The sequence below is a fragment of the Dermacentor andersoni genome, chromosome 1, assembly GCF_023375885.2.
Source record: "Dermacentor andersoni chromosome 1, qqDerAnde1_hic_scaffold, whole genome shotgun sequence".
NCBI classification, from domain to species: Eukaryota; Metazoa; Arthropoda; class Arachnida; order Ixodida; family Ixodidae; genus Dermacentor; species Dermacentor andersoni.
The window spans coordinates 236,934,399-236,956,626 of record NC_092814.1 but is presented as its reverse complement, the minus strand read 5'-3'; the positions used below and the strand labels follow the sequence as shown (position 1 = coordinate 236,956,626).

The 22,228-nt window shown below is 44.0% G+C and overlaps 1 long non-coding RNA gene across 1 annotated transcript in view; it reads left to right on the top strand.

Moving 5' to 3' along the window:
- Window positions 1-21,148, top strand: part of LOC140219862 (uncharacterized) — a 651,045-nt gene extending 629,897 nt beyond the window's left edge. Inside the window, exon 5 of the long non-coding RNA XR_011896127.1 lies at window positions 19,198-21,148. This is a non-coding gene — a long non-coding RNA (uncharacterized lncRNA). The remainder of the gene's footprint in view (window positions 1-19,197) is intronic.
- The last annotated feature ends 1,080 nt before the right edge of the window (window positions 21,149-22,228 follow it).

Here is a 22,228-nt window from a genome sequence, read left to right as displayed (position 1 = left end):
AGCAGCTGCGGAGCACCGGACCAAGGCGGTGGTGAGACCTGTAACGGAGCAGAGTGTGCTAAGAATATCTGGACCCGGACAGGCCGCTAATGGAAACTGACCCTGTCAACATTTAATATCCGAACTCTGTCAAGTGAGGCTAGCTTAACTTGCAGGACTCTTTGAGAAACTATCAGACATTGTTTGCGATATCATCGGCATTAGTGAGGTTAGAAGAACTGGTTAGCCTTATACAGTGTTGGCTAAGGGCCATGTCATCTGCTTTTGAGGTCTCCCAGATAAGAAGCGATACGGGGTAGGATTTTTAATTTATAAAGACATAGCGGGCAACTCCGACAAATTCTACAGCATTAATGTGAGGGTAGCAGTACTTGTAATCAACCTAATACCAGGTATAGATTAGAGGTAGTACTACAAGCTTACTCTCCAACATCCGGTCACGATGATGATGAAGTAGATCAGTTTTAAGAGGGTGTTGAAGGAGCGATGACAAAAGTGCAAACTCAGTATACTGTAGTAATGGGCGACTTCAGTGCAAAAGTGTAAGAAAAGCAAGCTGGTGAACTAGCAATTGGCAATTAGGGCGTCGATTCCAGAAACGGTAGAGGAGGGATGCTGGTAGAATTCGCGGAAAGGAATAAGCTTCGTATAATGAACCCCTTTTGCAGGAAGCCTAAAGAAAGAAGAAAGGCGTCAGACAGGGAGATATGATATCTCCAATGCTATTCACAGCATGTTTACAGGAGGTATTCAGAGACCTGGAGTGGGAAGAATTGGGAATAAAAGTTGATGGAGAATACCTTAGCAACTTGCGATTCGCTGATGATATTGCCTTGCTTAGTAACTCAGGAGACCAATTGCAATGCATGCTTACTGACCTGGAGAGGCAAAGCAGAAGGGTGGGTCTGAAAATAATCTACAGAAAACTAAAGTAATGTTTAACAGTCTCGGAAGAGAACAGCAGTTTACGATAGGTAGCGAGGCACTGGAAGTGGTAAGAGAATACATCTACTTAGGGCAGGTAGTGACCACGGATCCGGATCATGAGACTGAAATAACCAGAAGAATAAGAATGGGCTGGGGTGCGTTTGGCAGGCATTCTCAAATCATGAACAGCAGGTTGCCACTATCCCCCAAGAGAAAAGTATATAACAGCTGTGTCTTACCAGTACTCACCTACGGGGCAGAAACCTGGAGGCTTACGAAAAGGGTTCTGCTGAAATTGAGGACGACGCAACGAGCTATGGAAAGAAGAATGATAGGTGTAACGTTAAGGGATAAGAAAAGAGCAGATTGGGTGAGGGAACAAACGCGAGTAAATGACATCTTAGTTGAAATCAAGAAAAAGAAATGGGCATGGGCCGGACATGTAATGAGGAGGGAAGATAACCGATGGTCATTAAGGGTTACGGACTGGATTCCAAGGGAAGGGAAGCGTAGTAGGGGGCGGCAGAAAGTTAGGTGGGCGGATGACATTAAGACGTTTGCAGGGACAACATGGCCACAATTAGCACATGACCGGGGTAGTTGGAGAAGTATGGGAGAGGCCTTTGCCCTGCAGTGGGCGTAAGTAGGCTGCTGCTGATGATGATGATGATGAACAACAGAAAGTGGACCTGGAAAAGCCGTAATGGTCAAACAAGGAATGAAATTGACTTCATACTTTCTACTGATCCCTGCATAGTGCAGGATGTAGAAGTGATAGGTTAAAGTACAGTGATCATAGGTTAGTGCGGGCTAGGATTCCCCTCAATTTGAAGAGCGAAAGAGTAAAGTTGGTCAAGAAGAAACAGGACAACCTAGATGCAGTAAGGGTAAAAGCAGACAAATTCAGGCTGGTACTTGCAAACAAATATGCAGCCTTAGAACAGGGAGATGAAGATGACATAAAGACAATGAATGAAACCGTAACTAGGCTGACTTCAGAGGCAGCAATCGAAGTGGGAGGCAAAGCACCAATTAAGGCAACCAGTAGGCAAGCTCTCCCAAGTAACAAAGGACCTAATAAAGAAACGACAAAGAATGAAAGTGTCCGACTCGTAAGATAAGATAGAATTCGCAGAACTGTCAAAACTGACCCAAAGGCGAAAATAAGACATGAAATCAGTGCGAAGGAAACTTGGCATAGGACAAACCAAGAGAGAGAGAGAGACAGAAGAAAGGGGAAAGGCAGGGAGGTTAAACAGATGGGAAGATCTGTTTTGATACCCTACGCTGGGGAGAGGGGGGATGGGGAGGTAAAGTGATAGCAAAATAGAAATAAAGAAAGAAAGGAGCACAGACATACAATCACAGTCGGTCACTGTCACCGCATACCGTCACCGCACAGCACTGCAGCAATTGCAGCACTCTAAACGTCTGTTCAGGTTACAGCCGCTTGTCCAAGTCTGTTGCCCTTAAAAACTGCAACAGGGTCTTTGTCGCCCTCAGCTGCGATGGTTTGTGATGTCGGCATTCTAAAATAAGTTCCTCTGTTAGAGGTCTTTGGTCAAAGCACGCTATCGCGATTGCGAGCGATCGTCTCTGTAAATTGTAGCGCGACGTCACAGAGAAGGTGTTGAAGAGTCTCCTCGCTACCACAGTCATCACATGAGGCGTCGTCGGCCCATCCGGTTCGGAGTGCAAAAGTCTTAGTGAAGGCCACCCCTAGACATATTCGACAAAGCAGGGTAGCTTCGCGACGGCAGAGTCCAGCTGGAATGCAAAGGCGTAAAGAAGAGTCTAGGTTGTGCAACCGGTTGTGTTGACAACTTCCTGCGTTCCACGAAGAGAATTTGATATCACTGGTGAGCATTCGAAGTTTTCTAGCAGCATTTGTCCTGGTTAAGAGTATCGGCTCCTCTTCGTCGCCTTGAAGAGCCGACCGAGCATTGTTATCGGCGTGTTCGTTCGATATGACGCCGCAGTGACTTGGGAGCCACTGAAATGTCACGTGGGGTCCTTTCTCAGTCAAGGTATGGATTAGTTCTCTAATCTAGAATACAAGTTGTTCGTGTGGTCTACACCGCAGGGCTTATAGCAAAGACTGCAGTGCTGTATCGAGTCACTGAATATTGACCATTTTCGAGGCTGTTCTTAGCTGACGAGTCGAAGTGCAGCGCGAAGAGCTGCAAGTTCTGCAGCCATCGGTGTCGTTGGGTGACATGTCTTGAAACTGATGGTGGTGTCTTTCGCTGGGAAAACCACGGCTCCAGAGGAACACTGGAGAGTTGCCGATCCATTAGTACAAATATGTACGTGGTCGATGAACCTCTCGGGCAAAAGGGGCAGAGTTAGTTGTTTAAGAGCAGGTGATGACAGCTCAGATTTTTTCCTGATTCCTGGTACGGTGAGGTGCACTGCAGGCCGAGCCAAACACCACGGAGGAATCGACGGCTTAGTTGCGGGGGTGAAGCCTGATGGAAGGCGGGTGTAATAATCCGAAATCGTAGTACAAAATTATGCCAGCGGCCTTTCTGACGGTAGTGTTGCCAGATGAGGGGAACGTGCACGGGCAAAGTGCCTAATGTGCACTCTCAACACTTCCACAGAAATGTGCGTTTGTATGGGTTGGTCCCGGGCAATTCCAATATTCGCCACTGTCGATGTTCATTTTGGCAAACCAAGACAAACCCTGAGAGCCAGAGCTTGAATAGCCTGTAGAGCACAAAGATTTGTCTGGCAAGTGTTGGTCAGTATGGGCAAACTGTATCTGAAGAAGCCCAGAAGAAGAACCCTGTACAATGCCAACATTGCATGCACTGACATTCCCCAAGTCTTTCCGCCCTAGGACAAACCAAGATGTACGCACTAAAATATAAGCAGGGTAATGTGATCAGCAATCTCGAAGGTAGACTAAAAGCAGCGGAAGAATTCTATACTGACCTGTACAGTACCAAGAGGAGCCACAATACCTCAATTCCAAGCTCTAATGAACAGGTTGCAGAGACTCCTTCTATAACTAGCGATGAGATCAGTACAGCCTTGCAAGACATGGATCGGGAAAAAGCGGCGACTGTCTATACGAAATCTCTATCGACTTCAAGGGCACCAGAAAACTGGAAGAATGCAAACATTATACTAATCCACAAAAAGGGGGACGTTAAAGAGTTGAAAGATAATAGGCCCATTAGCTTACTCCCAGTATTATATAAAATATTCACCAAGATAATATGCAATAGAATAAGGGCAACACTGGACTTTAGTCAACTATGGGAACAGGCTGGCTTCAGGAAGGGATACTCTACAATGCATCACATCAATGTCATTAATCAGGTAATCGAGAAATCCGCAGAGTACAATCAGCCTCTCTATATGGCTTTCATAGATTACGAAAAGGCATTTGATTCAGTAGAAATACCAGCATAGAGGCATTACGTGATCAAGGACTACAGGCCACTTGCGTAAATATCTTGGAAAATATCTATAGAAATTCCATAGTTACCTAAATTCTCCATAAGAAAAGTAGAATGACACCTATAAAGAAAGAAGTCAGACAAGGAGATACGATCTCTCCAATGCTATTCACTGCGTGCTTGGCAGAAGTATTCAAGCTATTAAAGTGGGAAGGCTTAGGAGTAAGGATCGACGGCGAATATCTCAGCTGCCTTCGGTTTGCAGATGACATTGTTCTGTTTAGCAACACTGGAGATTAGTTACAACAAATGATTGAGGACTTTAACAGATAGAGTCTGAGAGTGAGGTTGAAGTTTATATGCAGAAGACAAAGATAATGATGAATAGCCAGGCAAGGGAACAAGAGTTCAGGATCGCCACTCAGCTTCTAGATTAGGTGAAGCAGTACGTTAACCTAGGTCAATTACTCCCAGGGAACCCTGATTAGAAGAAGGACATTCACAAAAGAATAAAAATGGGTTGAAGCGCACACGGCAGACATTGTCAGCTCCTGACTGGAAGCTTACCATTATCATTGAAAGAGAAGGCGCACAATCAGTTCATTTTACCGCTGCTAACATATGGGGCAGAAACTTGGAGACTGTCAAATAAGCTTGAGAACAAGGACCGCGCAAAGAGCGATGGAACGAAAAAGTTAGGGAATTCGCCGGCGCTAGTTGGAATTGGTTGGCGCAGGTCAGGGGCAATAGGAGAGCGCAGGGAGAGGCTTTTGTCCCGTAGTGGACATAATATATATATATATATGCCCATGTCAGCTGGCGGTCAAGAATAACTCCAAGAAATTTATGCTCTTTCACGGACATCAAAGTTTGCCCACTGAGCGTAAGTTGGAAGTTATTCAGCTGTCGTCGAATGAAAGGAAGTACGGCTGTCTGCGTATGAAAGACTCTTGCCTCTTTCTTTCAAAAAGGTGTCCATACTATCAAGACCCTCTTGCAGCGTTGTTTGAATGTCTTGTATATGAGATCCAGAGGCCCATATGCAGATGTCATCTGCGTACAAAGAATACCGTTGACCAGACGGGACTTATGTTAATTATCGAACTTTGCGGAGAAATGCATTGGCGTTCCAGTTACTTTTGTGTTTGAATGCACAAAACGACGTTTCGTTAAGAATGCAACTGGAATGCCAGTGGAGTCTCTGCAAAGTTCGGGGAATTTATATGTCGAAATTGGTGTCACCCTGAGAATTCGTTCCAAGTGAATCTGCCTTGCGAACTCCACGGCTAGAATTTGTACATTGCAATGTGCACCGTAAGGTAATAAGTTAAAAAGTTAATTAGCGAATGGGTAATTAATCGGTTATGCATTTCAATTTTTTCTGCAAGTAATGTCCGCCTCTTCGAGTAGAACAGCTCATGAACTGGAACAGTGCTCCCTGCCGCAGGCAACCTTTAAAACATTTTGAAAGCGCTCGTTGAAAAAGCCTGTATATATATATATTGGCGCTGGTTTATATGTGCCTCGTGCATCGCAGTTCTCACCGCAACAGCTTACTGGCTAGGGTCGGAGTCCCTACTGCAGGCCAGCAAATGTGGCAATTTCAAGGCATGTTTTGCATGTACTGTGAAAGAAAATTAATTAAATTATGGGGTTTTACGTGCTAAAGCCACGATTTGATAATGAGTCACGTCGTAGTGGTGGGGCTCCAAGAATTTGCACCATTTGGGGCTCTTTAACGTGCACCTAGACTAAAGTACACGGGTGTTTTCGCATTTCGCCCCCATCGAAATGCGGCCGCCGTTGGCCGGGATTCGATCCTGCGACGTCGTGCTTAGCAGCCCAACACCATAGCCACTAAGTAACCACGGCGGGTTACAGCGAAAGAAAGTTTTCAACAAGAAGATTCCCGTGTCACCATTCCGAGGCAGGGTCAGATCGCGATGTGTATACATCACAGGCTCGCAGTCGGCGCATACGTTAACGCAGTTGCGTGTTCATATCTTCCGCGAACGGCCTTGCCGCAGTGCGGGGCCATTTATCTCCTTCTGTCGCTTCCACTTTGTGCTAAAATTAATTCACCATCGACACGATAACAAAGATTTCAGGCGACGTCGTGCGGCCGGATACGAAAGGAAAGTCGAGTGGCGAGACCGGCCAGGCTTCTTTCTTTCTGGGACTCCTGGCAGCTCCTGAATGGTAATAAGTGCCTGGAAAGCTTCCGGAAGTGTTTGTATAATTCAGGACGTTATTTAAAGTGTCAGGCGCTTCTCTCGCACAATAGATATAAATCTGATAGCGCGGTTCCTCTCCAGCGCTCGGCGACGCGAGGCTCCCCTTCCCTGGGGGCCAAGTTCGAAAAAAGGACAGGGACGAAGGCTGGCGGCAAGCGGAAGGCACCGAAGGAGCGGGCCTTTGAGCTGCCGGTGAAACCCGTGCGTGCACAGCGCCAACAAGTGCAGCCCGCCCGAGGAAAGCCTGACGTGCGCGGGCGTACGCCAATGCGTGCGGTGCCTGCCTGCGTATATATGTGATAGGGAGGGTTCCGGCAATGGTTGTACCGTTTTGATGTCCTTTTTCCGCTGCTCCATGTGTAGGTTTCAATAAATTCTGCAAAATTGTCGTCAACGGTTTGTTAGCGTTGTTTTCCAGCTGCTGGTAACAAGCGCGACGGTGTCGCTTTACTCTTGGCAGCGTCGAGTAGCTCGTTCCCCGGTGGATTGAAAAAAGAAAAAAAAATTAAAGAATAAAAACGAACGTTCCGCTATATATAAATGATTCTGACATATCAAGCCCCATATCCCTCTGAGTATTCATGTCCAGCGCTTTCTACTTCGTGCTGTCGAAGCGGCTGACGCATTTATTTCTCCTTTTTATTATAGGGGGGGGGGGGGGGGGGGGGGGACGTTTAGGCGGTTCTCGTGTAATGCGATTCCCGTTCCGTATCCCATCGGAGTGGTCTAAGCTTAGTGAGACATGCGAAAAATTCGCGGTGCCGTAATTTGCTGTAAAGTTGGAGGTATAGGCGAGCCCTGTTGCCGAACGGTCCAATCAAAAGTCGGTGCCGAAAATATCACGCGTACCTCGTAAGTTCCCACGGGAATTTTGATTTCATCCCCCTTCTCCGCATTTTCTTTTTATATTCTGGGGCAAGTTTTCACTGCTGCTAAAATGTCTGTATGGCACGCACTGTCTGTAATAAGGCATTTGTTGGACGCTGGGTCTTCAAGAAAAAAACATTAAAAATTTTCGTCGATTGTGAAAGAACTCGTTTAAACAGTTGTAGGGTACGGACGCACTTGGAAAGTGCGTCCGCACCCGTTCTCGATAGTAGAGAAAATTAAAAGCAGATTGAAGCAGGTTTCATCCTTTTTGGTACTCAAAGGAGCATCTTTTGTTACAAATACAAATGCCTGCTGCTGACGCTAGGCGAACGGAATAAATATCGAGACTGCTTGAATCTGTCTGAATTCAGGTTTCGTTCTTTAGGATATCATTTTTCTATCGTTTACTAGCTCGAAACGCATTTCATCCCTGGAAATCTTACCAATATTCATTTCCAATATATTATATCATACACAAGTCATGAAGTGATAGTGCAGACGGCAATATTGAAGACGGTACAAGCACTCAAAAGTAGCCTTTGTTTTACTCATACGCTACGCAAGCGCTTGAGCAGTGCAACATGGTTTAGTTGCTTACACAAAACCATTTTTGATCACGAAGGTGGCCACATACCCGGACAAATAGAGGAAGGCCTCCTTTATGTTTTCAGCTCCACTTCGGCAAATGCACGCGATAAACTATGCTGTGCTCAAATCCACTTAGTCGAATGGGGAATTCGACAAATCGCAGCGATGCGCACCGGGGTGCCTTGGTGTGACCATGCATACTTAATTAATCAACGCGAAACAACGCAAGACACAGTTAGAAGGACATGGTTCGAGCGCTGTCTAACAACTGAAATTTATTGAACAAAACGCTCGAAAAAGAAAACACGAATTAACCAACTACCTGCGTGCTTAGGAAATCTAAATCAGGTAGTAACGCAGGAGGTTGGTTTATTCGTGTTTTCTTTTTCGAGCGTTTTGGTCAATAAATTTCAATTGTTAGACAGCGCTCGTACTGTGTCCTTCTAACACCGTGTCTTCCGTCGTTTTTCGCGCCGATTAATTGAGTACGTATCTTTTTCAGCTTGCCCATCTTCCAACTCACTCACCGTACTGGTGCGACCATGATTGGATGAAACAACGAATCAGGGCGCCCCTGTGCGTACCCTTGCGATTTGCCGAATTCGCCATTAGTCAAACTAAGTAAAGCACAGAGAAAAGGAAAGAAAAAGCAGGATGCTGCTGTTTTTACTTTGTTTCGATATGTACACAATATTTGCATCTGCATTACGAATGTTCGCACCCCCCCCCCCCCACCCTCCTCGTCTATGGGGATCGCGTAACATATTTTTATACCTTGAGGCCCAATGCATTTTTGCATCATTGTCATCATCACCGTTTGTAGCATCATCACATCGCCGCATCATCATCACATCGCTTTCTGCGGATCACATGGGGCAGAAATAAGGACCGAATAAAGCTCTGGCCCAGTATTATGCAATGACCATATTCCAACTATTTTGCTTTCCGCGCATCGTCAGTGGTCCGCAATTACGTCATACAAATACGTCAGGACAAGCGCTAACTTGAAACGAAAGATCATTCCAAACGAAAAGTTCTTTTTTTTTTTTTTAACCGCTGTCGTAACAAACATTGCGGCAATACAAGGCACGGCGCTTCACTGATTTCACCTGTAACGAGACAAACTTTTCTATCGGGAGTGGCTTGATCAGCTAAGGCTCAGTTATAGTTCCTAAACTTGAAGCGCGCGTTGGCGCTTATGGCGGGCAGCACAGCGAGTGTGTCAGAATCCACGAGGTCTGTATAAATGTGGTAAATCATCTTGACTTTGCCGAACCTGGCCATATCCCTACTTGCCACATTCCTTCCTCTAACGGCGACACAAATGCTACGCTGCCAACTAGTTGGGACAATTTAAACATGTGACGTGACAGTCAGTAATAAATGGGCGTAAATCCTTCCTGAACAAAAGACGCAGCTCTGAAATATAGCGTTCGTCAGGACTGCTCCAGGAGAGCGAACTCCCGTTGTTTTGTTCGTCAATATTTTCCTTCATTTTACACGTGAGCAAAGTGAATCCTGGCGCCTGAAAGTGGCGCAGGCTGCTTCTTATTACATAAAAAAAGTACAATGCCTTTTAAATAATGATATTTGTTGGCTTTCTCAGTAGCGTCCTTACTTCATTTCCATTTTTTTTTTCAATTTCAGAGTATATTTAACTCTTTGATGCTCGCAGCACATCTGCGCATTTTCGACACCATCTCCTCAGTTGACAACAAAATTTCGCTTTGTGTTTTCTAGAACTTGAGACTGCTACATATTGTACCTTCTATGTGAGGGAGGAAACGAAACGAAATGACAAACCATTCCACTCTGTCAAGATGGAATGGCAGCGAAAGCTCACGACAGTCAAAGCTCTCAAACGAAAATGAAAGTGCTTGCACTGCCATTCCATCTTCACAGAGTGGAATGGTTGTAATTTTTTTGCGTTCAGAGTCCGGCGTCGTTGCTCGTTCGGGGTTTCCCGGGCTCGCGATTGTCGTTTTCGTTCAGCATCGCGGGAACGTTCTTCATCGGTGCTTGTTTCGCGCCGGCGCCGTTTGCATTCTCGTTGCTGTTCCCTCCGGCGCCCCTCGTACGCATGTTGTTCTTCGGGTGTACGAACCATACGTGTCCGCCCCATCGATAACGCAGCTGTTTTTAGCGCCGATACCTCTCCTGCTTATATACCGCTATAACCTTGACGTCACGCGATTGTTCCGCATTTTGAAACCGGCGCCGCAGCACTGCACCCGTATTGGTTTGTTAAAAATCGCTAAGTCCGTTTCTGTTGCCGGACGCCTAAGAAACTACGGAAGGTTAGTCATATACAGCTTTCGCTATAAACGAATAATCACTAGAAGGCGGTGACTGGATTGTCCTCTCGGCGTTTCATCTGTATTGTCTACACTAGCTTTTGCTTGCTTTACTCACTCCACATGACGTGCGCGAACGTTGTGGTAGAAAGAGGATAAGCGCTAAAATTTTTTTTTCTTAGTCGGCCAATGGGAGCAGCCAGCGGCGAGACGGCTAATGACGTGCGCGAACGTTGTGGTAGAAAGAGGATAAGCGCTAAAATTTTTTTTCTTAGTCGGCTAATGGGAGCAGCCAGCGGCGAGCCGGGGGCCCCAACGGGTCTCCACCGGCTAGTCCCTCAGGACCTCAATAAAAGTTCATTGTCTGTCTGTCTGTCTTAGTCGGCTATATTATTCAGAGAAAACACCGAAAACATCCCAGGCTATTGTGTGTATTGCTGATGGCGAAGTGCGCGTGGTCTTCCGGGTAAACAGAAAGCGATTACAACTATGCTATGTCGTCCGACTCATAAAAATATTTCGCTGCGTGTATTTAGGTAATGGGAAAGGAAGAGAAGTAAAAAAAAAATGCTGAAAAAAAGCCTGATCGCCACAATTGCGATTCAAACGCTGACTAAAGGCACAATGGCGCTGATTTTGCTGGTGCGGTAAATTGAACTAGAGTTCCACAACATACTATTTCCCTTTCTCAATTACTGCCCCCCGTCTTTTTTCTCTTTTGCTCTACACGCATATTACTGCTGAAGGTCATGAAATTCGCCAAGAGGGCCCGTTTTATGTTGCGGTTATTATGCGTCTACTGTAATGTTCATAGCAATTTTAAGTATGGGAATATAATTGCTACGCAGTTAGTGTTGCTTACTGACGTTTTACGTTCTTGCGGCACAAGCTGCGAAATTCCTTTTCCAGAGAACGCACTCAGCCATGTTATGTCTTGGGTTGTAGCAGGCCGCGCAAAGATCGTTTGCCTTGTCGCACAACGTCTTTATGTTATATTTTACTTCTTTTCAATACTAAGAAGCGTTAGAATAGATTGAAAAAAGTTCATCGTATGTCTTTCACGTTCAAAATAATGGGCCCAGACATTATTAACGTTTGCGTCTGTCTTCCTTTTATTTTTGCTTCTTTTTTCGCTCTCAATCAAGGAAGACGTCAGAAACATGTGAAGGAACGCATCTGTCGGAAACATCCGATTGAATCGGAAAATCAAAGAACTCGCTCACGTGCGGATGCTGCAGAGTTTAATCAAACGATGATTTATTGCTCCTTTATGTCCATTTCTTAAGCTTCAGCAGAGTGATTTCTTTTTTTCGTTTCGTATTACTTGATTCGTTTGGCAAATACTTTCTTTTTTTTTCTGTTCTGCTTGCTGAGGGTCTTTTTTACTCGCCTTTAGCTCGTCTGCTCTCAATATTTGTTGGCTGCGATGAAGTTTGGAGCTTTAATGCGCCTACCTTTCATGTTCCTCGAATCAGTCCTAGTCAAAGATGGGCTATGTGAAAATTTTAGTTGAGGAAAATATACTTTTTTTCCTAAAATAAATGATTATTGCATCGTTATCTCCAGACAGCGTAACTTTGTAATGAAGATGACAAGATTGGCTATAGAGTGCTCGGCGATTGGCCTCTTTCACAGGATGGTCGATATGTGAATAAATCGTATGTGACAGAGCAAGGGTGACCGATCACTCTACCGCTGCGGAGTATAAACGTGTCCTCATCCGTGCCAAACACAATTATTTTATTCAACCCTTCCTTCTGTACTTACTCTTCTTGCAAGTGCAAAATGCTGGGCGAAGGAATCTGGCTACGCGTTCGTTTGGCACGCGAATGGAAAAGTACTTGTAAGAAAAAGGACCGGCGCACGTGCAGTTGTTGTCCGTGATAAGGACGATCTTGCAAACCTGAAATGATAGCATAGTTCTCCGCTATACTTACATGAAAGCGCCACTCAATTCATGTCAAATATCGCTTATCATACTGTGCAGCGGAAGGATGAGCAAAAGCTTTCATTATTTCATTTGAACTGCCAAAGCTTGCGAAATAAATTTGATGAGGTTACCTTATTTTTATCGAGCCTAAACCATGAATTTGATTTCATTTACTTTAGTGAGACATGGTTCACACCGGATGACTGTTTTTTACTACCTGGATATGACTGTGTGTCAGCCTGTCGTTCATTGAAGCGTGGAGGTGGCGTCGCCCTGTATGTCCGTTCGGATCTGCCGTACCAAATTCCACCAAATTATAATATTGTGAACGAAAATTTTGAATGTGTTTTTATTCACTGCTATAACATAATTCTTGCTGTCGTGTACCGACCGCCATCTGGGTGTATAAGTGAACTTATGCAGTTTGCAGAAGGAGTATTTGTGCGTAGTATTGAAATCAACCGTGAATGTGTTTTTGTCGGCGACTTTAATATAGATGCTTCTGAAAATAATGCTACCTTCTTGCATTTCAGAGAACTTTTCGAATCCTATGGTTGTAGAAATGTAATTAACGAGCCTACCCGTGTCACCTCAAGTACTGAAACGATATTAGACCTGCGCATTACAAGCTTTTGCCCTGATGAAGTGAAGTCAGGTGTAATCACTTGTGACCTTACCCATCATTTACCAATTTATTGTCTAATACCATCGAAACAAAAGCGTACATTAGTAAAAGAAACACTGGTTAGAGACTACTCGGAACAAAACATGTTAAGGTTTAATGAACTCATGGAACAACAGAAATGAGATGGTGTCATAAAAGAAAATGATCCCAATGTTGCTTATAATGTCTTTCTGAAGTGTTTTACTTCTGCCTACAATGCCTCCTTTCCGCTAAAAGCTCCTAAAAAATACAAAAAAACAAGAAAACCTTGGATATCACATGAATTATACACCAGAATTAAAAAAAGGCAGAGACTTTTCCAGAAGTTTTTAGACACGAGATGTGAAGGTGATCTTCAAATATTTAAGAAAATGCGGAACAAATTAAGTGCTGATATCAAAAAAGCAAAACGAGAATTCTACATGAGAAAATTTTCTGAAATTGTGGGAAATTCTCGTCTTGTATGGAAAGCGATCCGGGATATTATAGGAAAGACAAGTTCGCCAAAACGTGTTTTGTATGAAAGTGAGTCCATGAGTGACATCGAGGTCGCAAACTTGTTTAAAGAACACTTTATTAATGTGGGTGCTTCGGCAGATGACCGCGCCAAAATGTCTTGTGAACATTTTGTGAAAACACACTGTCAAAATACTATATTTATGTCACCCACCGATCAATATGAGACAACTGATGTCATATTGGCTTTGAAAAACGATTGCGCCGCTGGAGCTGACGATATTAAAGCTAGACCACTGAAAGCTGTCGCGCCGATGGTAAGCATTCCGCTTATGCACATTCTCAACCTTATTCTTTCAACCGCAGTGTTCCCAGACGCAATGAAGCTAGACCATGTGGTCGTAATACATAAAGGTGGTTCGGTTAAAGACAAGAACAATTACAGACCAATATCAGTGCTTCCTATCTTTGCAAAGATAGCGGAGAACATAATACATAAAAGACTTTCTGGCTTTCTGACAGCAAACAATATAATAGTAGCGAACAATTCGGGTTTAGAAAAAATAAGTCGTCTGAAAGTGCACTTCTTGAAATAAAGGAGCACATACTAGACAATATCGAAAGGAAAATAGTTACCCTGGGAATATTTCTAGATTTTAGAAAGGCTTTTGACTGTGTCCAACACGATGTGCTCCTAAACAAATTGCCATCGTATGGAATACGCGGCAAAGCTTGGTCTTTGATAAAAAGCTACTTAACTTCGAGAGCTCAATTCACACGCATAAATGGCGTAAATTTGGACTTAAAATTTGTAAAATTTGGCGTACCACAGGGATCATTACTAGGACCAACGTTATTTTTATTATACATTAACGATATTGTAAACATTAGCAAAAATACAAATTTAATTTTATACGCAGACGATACGAATGTATTCTTCACAGGTGCTCATGTAAGAGAGGTATTTCATCGAGCTAACGAATGGCTATCAGGTCTGGATTTGTGGCTTCAATCTAACAGATTTCAATTAAACATCAGCAAAACGAAATACTTACTCTTCCGGCCGCGAGGACACCACCCGACTGTCAACTTGGATTTAAAATTTCAAAACGTTACCATCGAACAATCTGTATCAGTTAGATTTTTGGGGGTGACATTTCAAGAAAACCTCTCATGGACGCCTCACGTTGACAAGCTCCGAAGTGAGCTAGGGCGAGCTGTTGGAATCTTAAATAAAGTCACATGGTATATCCCGTCTGCGGTGAAAAGGCAGATATACTACGCGCTATTTCATTCCCGGTTATGTTACTGTTTCTTAGTATGGTCAACAACGACTAAGACCAACCTAGACGGTCTTTTCTGCTTGCAAAAGCGAGCGGTGCGTGCAATCGGAAATTTAGAACTTTCTGAAGACACTACACCCTTTTTTAAATCGAATAAAATACTGCCTATTCATAAATTGTATAAATACAAATTGGCCCTGGAAATATTGCATCAGCACCAAACAACAACTATCAAAACCAAATATCAAGTGAAACCTGGTCCGTACTGCCTACGAAAGAATTTAATACCCAGGCCACGTTCTCGTACAAAATTTGGCGATCAAAAACAAAGCTTTATAATACCAGACCTTCTCAACGAATATCCGGAAATTGCTGAAGCACTCGTTACAGCTACCTCAGTGCACATTTTCAGAAAAATGCTCAAAAATGTTTTCCTTAACACAGACTAAAAATCGTGCCGGACTGATCCCAGTTGGTTTCCGCTTACTCTGTGTCTTGGCTTTTCATTGTGAAAGTCCGATATATTTTCTGTACCCGGACGATTGTTTCGACATACCTGTACAATGTATCTGATTGTATGTGTATTTATGTTATTGATGTAAAAAAAAAAGAGAGAACACTTATTGATGTTTCAGTTCTACCGTGTCCCAAATTGAGCCTATTGTAGTCAATATTTTTTTGTAATTAATCTATGTTCTTGTGTGACTGCTGCTGCCAAGGGTGGCGAGGCCCAGTCAGGCACGTTCAGTGCCTTTTGTCGCGTCCCCCAAGGCATTTCTGTAAGGAATGTCTTGAATAAATGAATAAAGAAATCCACGCAAGTTTTGTAATGTTATCGGTATGTGTGAATCCGATGAAGTTCGCTTGAAGAATGATCGCGGATTCTTTGTCCCAAATAAACAGTGCTGTGTCCTACACAATAGCACAGTTTGATCATCTTTTTCTCATGTTGTACCAATAACTTTCCTGTTATTTCTGCACCTGACTTCTTACAAATGCGCCCTATTCTTATCGACTGGGTAGGCATTTCTAAACTCATTCAAGTTGCGAAAGTTTCATCGTCAGCTGGTACTGATGGCATTAACTACAAGTTTCTGAAAAGCACCCAGACTTATTCATCCATTATACTGTCGTATGTCTTTCCGCAGTCATTGCAGAGTCTCACGTTGCCGGACGACTGGAAGGTGGGAAAAGTGGTTCAGATGCATAAATATGGTGACATTCATAGCCCCTACAACTACAGATCTGTTTCATTAACGTCACTTCCATGCAAGTTGCTTGAACGCATAATACATTCTAGCCGAATGTCGCATCTCGAGTCGAACTGTTTCTTAACAGCTAATCAGCATGGTTTTCGCAAACACCACTCCTCCATAACTCAACTGCTCGCTTTTAGCAATGATTTATTTTCCATTTTGGGTTGTTCGTCATTTGTGGATTGCATTTTTACAGATTTCTCGAAGGCATCTGCTACAGTGTTATATCAACAAGTGCGTTTCAAGTTTAGTAAACTAAACCTTGACACTATTCTGATGAAGTGGATGGAGTGCTTTTTGCAGGGCCGTGCCCAGTACGTGAAAATGAATGACTGTGATTCACCTGTATGCCCGTAACATCCGGAGTTCCCCAAGGCTCCGTGTTAGGTCCTCTGCTTTTCCTAATTTATATTAACGACCTTCCTGATTCCACTGACTCACAAATTATACTCAGAGCTGATGATTGTGTTTTAGCTGACATTATATAGACAAATAATCTCAACCTTCTGTTGCAGTCTCTCTTCAATCTCATTTAAATAACATCACTTGGTGTGATACCTGGTCTATGAAACTAAATATCGTTAAGTGCAAAACAATGAGAATACCATACCGCGTATGCCTAGCCAGTCTTCATGCATCTACTTCCTTAATAACTCTCCATTAACTTTTGTCTCTAATTAAAAGTATCTTGGCGTATATATTACCGGCAACCTATCATAGAAAACGCGCGTTGAACATATCACTAATAATGCTAACCGAACACTTGGTTTCCTTCACAGTAAGCTCTTCCTGGCTCCTGTGTCCCTAAAACTACTTCTGTATAAGACTCTTGTGCGGCCGAAAGTAGAGTATGCCTCTTCCGTTTGGGATCCCCACACCAAATCACTCGTGCAAGTCCTCGAATCCATCCAAAATCACTGTGTTCGTTTTATACTTTCTAATTCTTCCCGTTCGGCCAGTGTAGCGTTCATGAAGAACACATTAAATCTTCCTGGCCTTTCCTTACGCCGTTGTATTTCTCCTTTTATGCCTCTTTCACAAAATATATTCCACTGAATGAAACTCGGAAGCGAGCACTCTTTATTACTCCCCATTACTTTTTATCCCGCATGGACCACCGTTTCAAAGTTGGCGCGCCAAGCTGCAGGAATAATCTTTATTTTGATTCATTTGTACCGAAGACTAGCGCGGGCTGGAACCACCTTCCCACCTCCGTCATGTCCATCACAGTACTAGAAGCCTTCAAGTCTGCTGCACATGATCGTCTTCATTAATCTGCCTACTACACATGAATTCTTGTCTATTACCCACTCCTCTCTGTAACGCCGAACGGCCCTGAGAGTAAATAAATGAAATGAAATCTTGAGCTGCAATCTCAGTCTTAATAGTCGAAATAAAGTGTGTTAAAAGAAAGGCATTTCTTCGCACCACTGCGGCAAACCGTAAAAGTTCATTGCTACGCTTTGCTGGGTTTGTTACGATTAACTTGGGGAATTCTTTGAGCGAATTAAGTCGAGCTACGAGAGAGGCAAGCAATTATTAAAATTTAAGGTAAATACAAGCAAACTTTTGTTGTTCAATTCCAATGAGACCCAAGATATATAGTTCTGTTTAAACTGGTGACAAAAGAAGAAAGAGATTTCATTTATTCTCTTAAATAATTGATTGTATGATCATGTTTAAGATAAATACAAGCGGAAACCAGGCTTTCACTTAATCTCATGTGTATCTCTATGTTGCAACATGGGCACTGCTAAAATTACTTCCTGTTGAAGTCCATCTTGTGCGCATTATCAACAATAACTCCGCTCCCTATCCACAGAGCTGTATACCGTAGTCGACCGCTGCAAAGTTCTACGGTTTGGATCGAAGAGTTTACGATAATTTGTGTCATGTTTAACTCTGCCCCACTTATTTTTCGTGGTAACCTCGAGAAGTTCCATAAAAATAAAAGCAGTTTATAATCGGAAACCACAAATGCATTTGGAGATATATACTGATTTCAGCAAGTTTCGACGCACTAATCGTTTAATAAATTTAGCGCCTCGCCCCGTCAAGGTGCAGCGCATGTTGCAGTGGCTTTGTAAGCGTAAGCGATACTGCATATTGCCGCTTCCAGTGAATGCTCAGCATGTCGCGATTATTCGCCCATGATACATAATGCAGTTTGCGTGTACTGTGTTCATACTGTACTGTACGAGCGTTCGCTTTACCTGCACCGGCAAGTCAGGCGCATAATGTGGGAGATAAAAACAAAATGTGCAGTGTCGCCCGAAGGGCGAAGCACTGACTGCGATAGCAGGGTATAGACTTGCGCTTGAACTTATCGGACGGTGTTCTAACACACATTTTACAAACATTTCAGCGTTTAACACACAGTTAGCATTTGGCAACATTTACCACAGATTTAATTTTAACCCCCCCCCCCCCCCCGCCCCCCGTCTGCGGAGCAATAATATACATGGTGGTGTGCTTTAGACGATTCTGAATTGGATACGGCAATTAGGCTGCATCTCCTCGCATCTTATCACATGGCTAGCGTGTCATTCTGTTCAGGACAGGAGATATCAACCTGTATCGTGATGTGCGTCGGGCCCTATACATGCGCTGACTAACTTGCAGATAATTATCGCCTGAGCAGCAACTGCATGGCGCGCATCTCCGGCTTCTTTCCAACGCGGCGTCGCCCGGCGTTGGCATGCCTCGCGAAAGCGACGCTCTTGCCATCGATGGGACGAGTTCCAATCATGCATCCCTTTCATTCAGCATCCACATGTAGCTACCGGTAACGTCGTCCCGAACCGCAAAATGGACGGCTTGAAAATACATCAGAAATACGTTGTACACGGACGTCGCTTAGGGAAGGGAAGTGGCGTCGATAGGGTGTGTTAATATTTGAGAAATTATACTCTAAGGCAATGCCCATATAACATTCTGCTTGCAATATTTGAAAACGTAACTAAAATTGGTTTAAATGGTGATTTCCTGAGAATATCTTGCTGGTACCCTTGGCGATCATCGACAACAGAACTGCGTGTACGTCATAGCATTCGCAATTCATTCAGCGAGAGTGCATTCATGCAAGATGTAAGCTGTTGCCGCAGTGCGAGCGGTAAGGAGCGTTTTTGCTATTGCAAGCTTCAAAGGCATACGTTCCTTAAAATACGTGCCACTTCATTAGCTAAATGGATGTGCACTTATGCTGTTGTTCCTTGCCATTGTGTTCTTATTTTTTTAACAATCATGTCTAACAGTGTCGTGTGCTGTTGTTTTTTTCTTCTTTTGCAGGTAAGTTATGCACCTCATTCCACGACATGCTCTACCTGGATGTGAGTAAATCCCTGTTTCCTAACTTTAAGATGGGCACGTTAATGAAGGTATGTTGCTTAAATTATGCCTATAGTATCTGGGATGAAGATATATTAGCTCCTACACACCACATATGCCATAAGACTTTCTGCGCAAGTGTGCCTCGCAGTCAGTCACGGGTGTCAGTGCTGGTGCGGCGTGTAGGTAGTTGATTTTTTTCTCCTTATAGGGGCCCAGCTAAAGCGGCCGACAGCGGTTGCCCGACTGTTGTCAGTTTATCGGTGCAACTGAGAGTAGAGGACCCAATAAGGTTATACACACCAGAAAACTGGGCTCTCAGCGCACATTTTCACTTGGAAGTTAAATTTTAAATCGCTGCCTCTAAAACTCTCCCACCGACAGCGACCGCCATTTTCGCATGGCTGTGTGACGTCAGGAAATGAGGGGCCACCGCTGTGCTTCCAAACAGGTGGAAACCACGTCGGACGTCTTTCTCCGCAGCACTGGCATCGCTGTTTAATCGTGTCCGAAACTCCTTTACTCGTGAGATAAAAAAGCAGCAGCAAGCCGCTAAGACGCACATGCAAAAAAAAAAAAAGAAAAAAGAAAAAGAAGAAATACGACGCATGGTGGCCTTGACGCATTTACAGATCCTGCAATTACTTCCGGTGTTATGTGCACACAAAAGCATGGCCTTCAATATAAACTTTTGTTAGCCGAGGGAGCCGTTTCCGTAGGTGCCAATTCATTTCGTCACCACTCGGCGTCGGCAGACTACTTTAACGGTTCAACAGCGACATGAATGAATGAATTCTTCTTTATTAAGAAAAGCGAGGACCGAAGTTCGCTGGTGGCCCGCGGAAGGAAACAGGGACAAAACATATGAAAATGCAAGTTTTCTATTGAACCAAATGTACTCAAAGTTTGCCAGCTTGCTGTGGAACGCCTACGACGCATTATTCGAGCCTGAAACATGCTACGCATAATTGAAGCTCAAATTTGGTGTCGCGTCCACTTTAGAAGCCTTCTCAAACCGTCTTTCACATGAGTTTGCGGATAATTCTGTATTGCACCGGGGCGTGTATAGCGCTCCTGGAAGCCGCACGTCATAAAAGCAATAGCACTGGCCTTAAACGAACGCAGACTCTAAACCTTGGAGCCAAAGAGTCATAGCGCATTTGACAGTGCACGTTCCGCGTTGTTTTTGAAGTGTCTTATTTTTTCGTTCTTTGAAGCTCTTCATGGGGCTGCATTCAGTATTATGCGGAACCAGGTATAGCAAATTATAACAACAAGGAATTTCGTGCCACGTTCCACTAAACACTGCGCACGCAAACAAGTACGGAAATAGGCTACATTTCGACAAACCTCGCTTTCATGTTGCGGCTAAAGCACACGGAGGCTAGCTTATAGGGGGGGGGGTAGACACTAAAACAACAACAGAAACAGCAACAGCGGCATAGAAAATTCCATCCTTCATTGCACTCTGATTGTTGTATGCGCTTGGGATGAGCCTCAGGGCACGTATTTACAAAAAGCTCTTACGCTAGAATTCTTCCCAAGAGAAAATTGTGACCAATCCCGATGCTGAACATATTACAAAACGCGTCTGTCTAATAACCTACAGCACTTGCGAACAAAAATCATTGTGAATTCTGGACTGTCGCTCTCAAAATTCCGAGGAATAACTTCTTCAAGAATGCGAGACAAGGTTTGAGCAACTTTAGGATATAATGGTGTGGAAATATTACCCGCATATACCGCATGGCATATAGCAAGGCGTGGCATATCCACATACCTAAATACATTCTGAAATTTTCGCTCACGAACAACTCGGCCAACGCCGATGCCAACGCCGGATTTTCTACGACATGGCACCCTTAACGCTAGCGGGTTAAATGCTTTGCTCTGTCGTCCTCAGAAGCATGACAACCGGAGAATCAATCGGCAATTGATATCAACACATACCGGAAAGAAAATTGTCGATTTTCCTGATCGTGACTTGCACAGCGTTTTCATCAGCCACGCGCAACGAGTTAGTTGCTTCTGTGCTGGTTCGCCACGGTGCGTAACTGTACCCGCGGTGTTAGGCTGCTGAGCACGGGGTCGCGGGATCGAATCCCGGCCTCGGCGGCCGCATTTCGATGGGGGCGAAATGCGAAAACACCCGTGTACTTAGATTTAGGTGCACGTTAAAGAACCCCAGGCGGTCGAAATTTCCGGAGTCCTCCACTACGGCATGCCTCATAATCAGAAAGTGGTTTCGGCACGTAAAACCCCATAATTTAATTTCTTTTTAACTGTGCCCGTATTCACGAAAAGCTCTTAGGCTAGAATTGTCCGTAACAGAGAATTCTATCCAGTCCTGATGCTGAACATATTATTAGCAAAGGCGGCTCTCCAAAGGCAAATAGCCCTTACCAAAAAAACATACCTTTACGAATTCGGCCCCTGGTATCACATAATGAGAAAGGCTAGGAGCCATGTAACGCCCTATGCGCGCTGGGACGGATTTTCTTGAGCTTCAATTTTAGCCGAACGCAGTGAGCACAAACAGGACTACGTAGAGGATGTATCGGACATCTAGATCCGGGCCGATACTCACAAAAGCGCTTACCCTAGAATTGTATGTAAGAATATTTTCCAGTCAATCTTGATTCTCGGCATTCTATATGCGAAGGCAGCCAGCCAATGTCAAGGAACTCTTACGAACGAAAAGCCTTGTGCATTCGGCCTCCGCTAATTATGGCCCGGAATGTCACTGGCTTCCATTCTGGGGATGAATTCACAAAGCTTTGCGTTCGTAAGGGCTATTTGCCATCGGCCAGCTGGCTTCACTAATGATATGTCTAGCATCAAGATTGGCTGAATATTTTTTCCCGTAGAATTCAAGCGTTAGACACCTTTGTGAATTCGGGCCGTGTTGAAAAAAGTTCTGGTCATATTTAGAAGACAGAGGTGCCTGTGATGCGAAGGCCACGGAGCTTTTTCATGTTACGCACGTCCATGC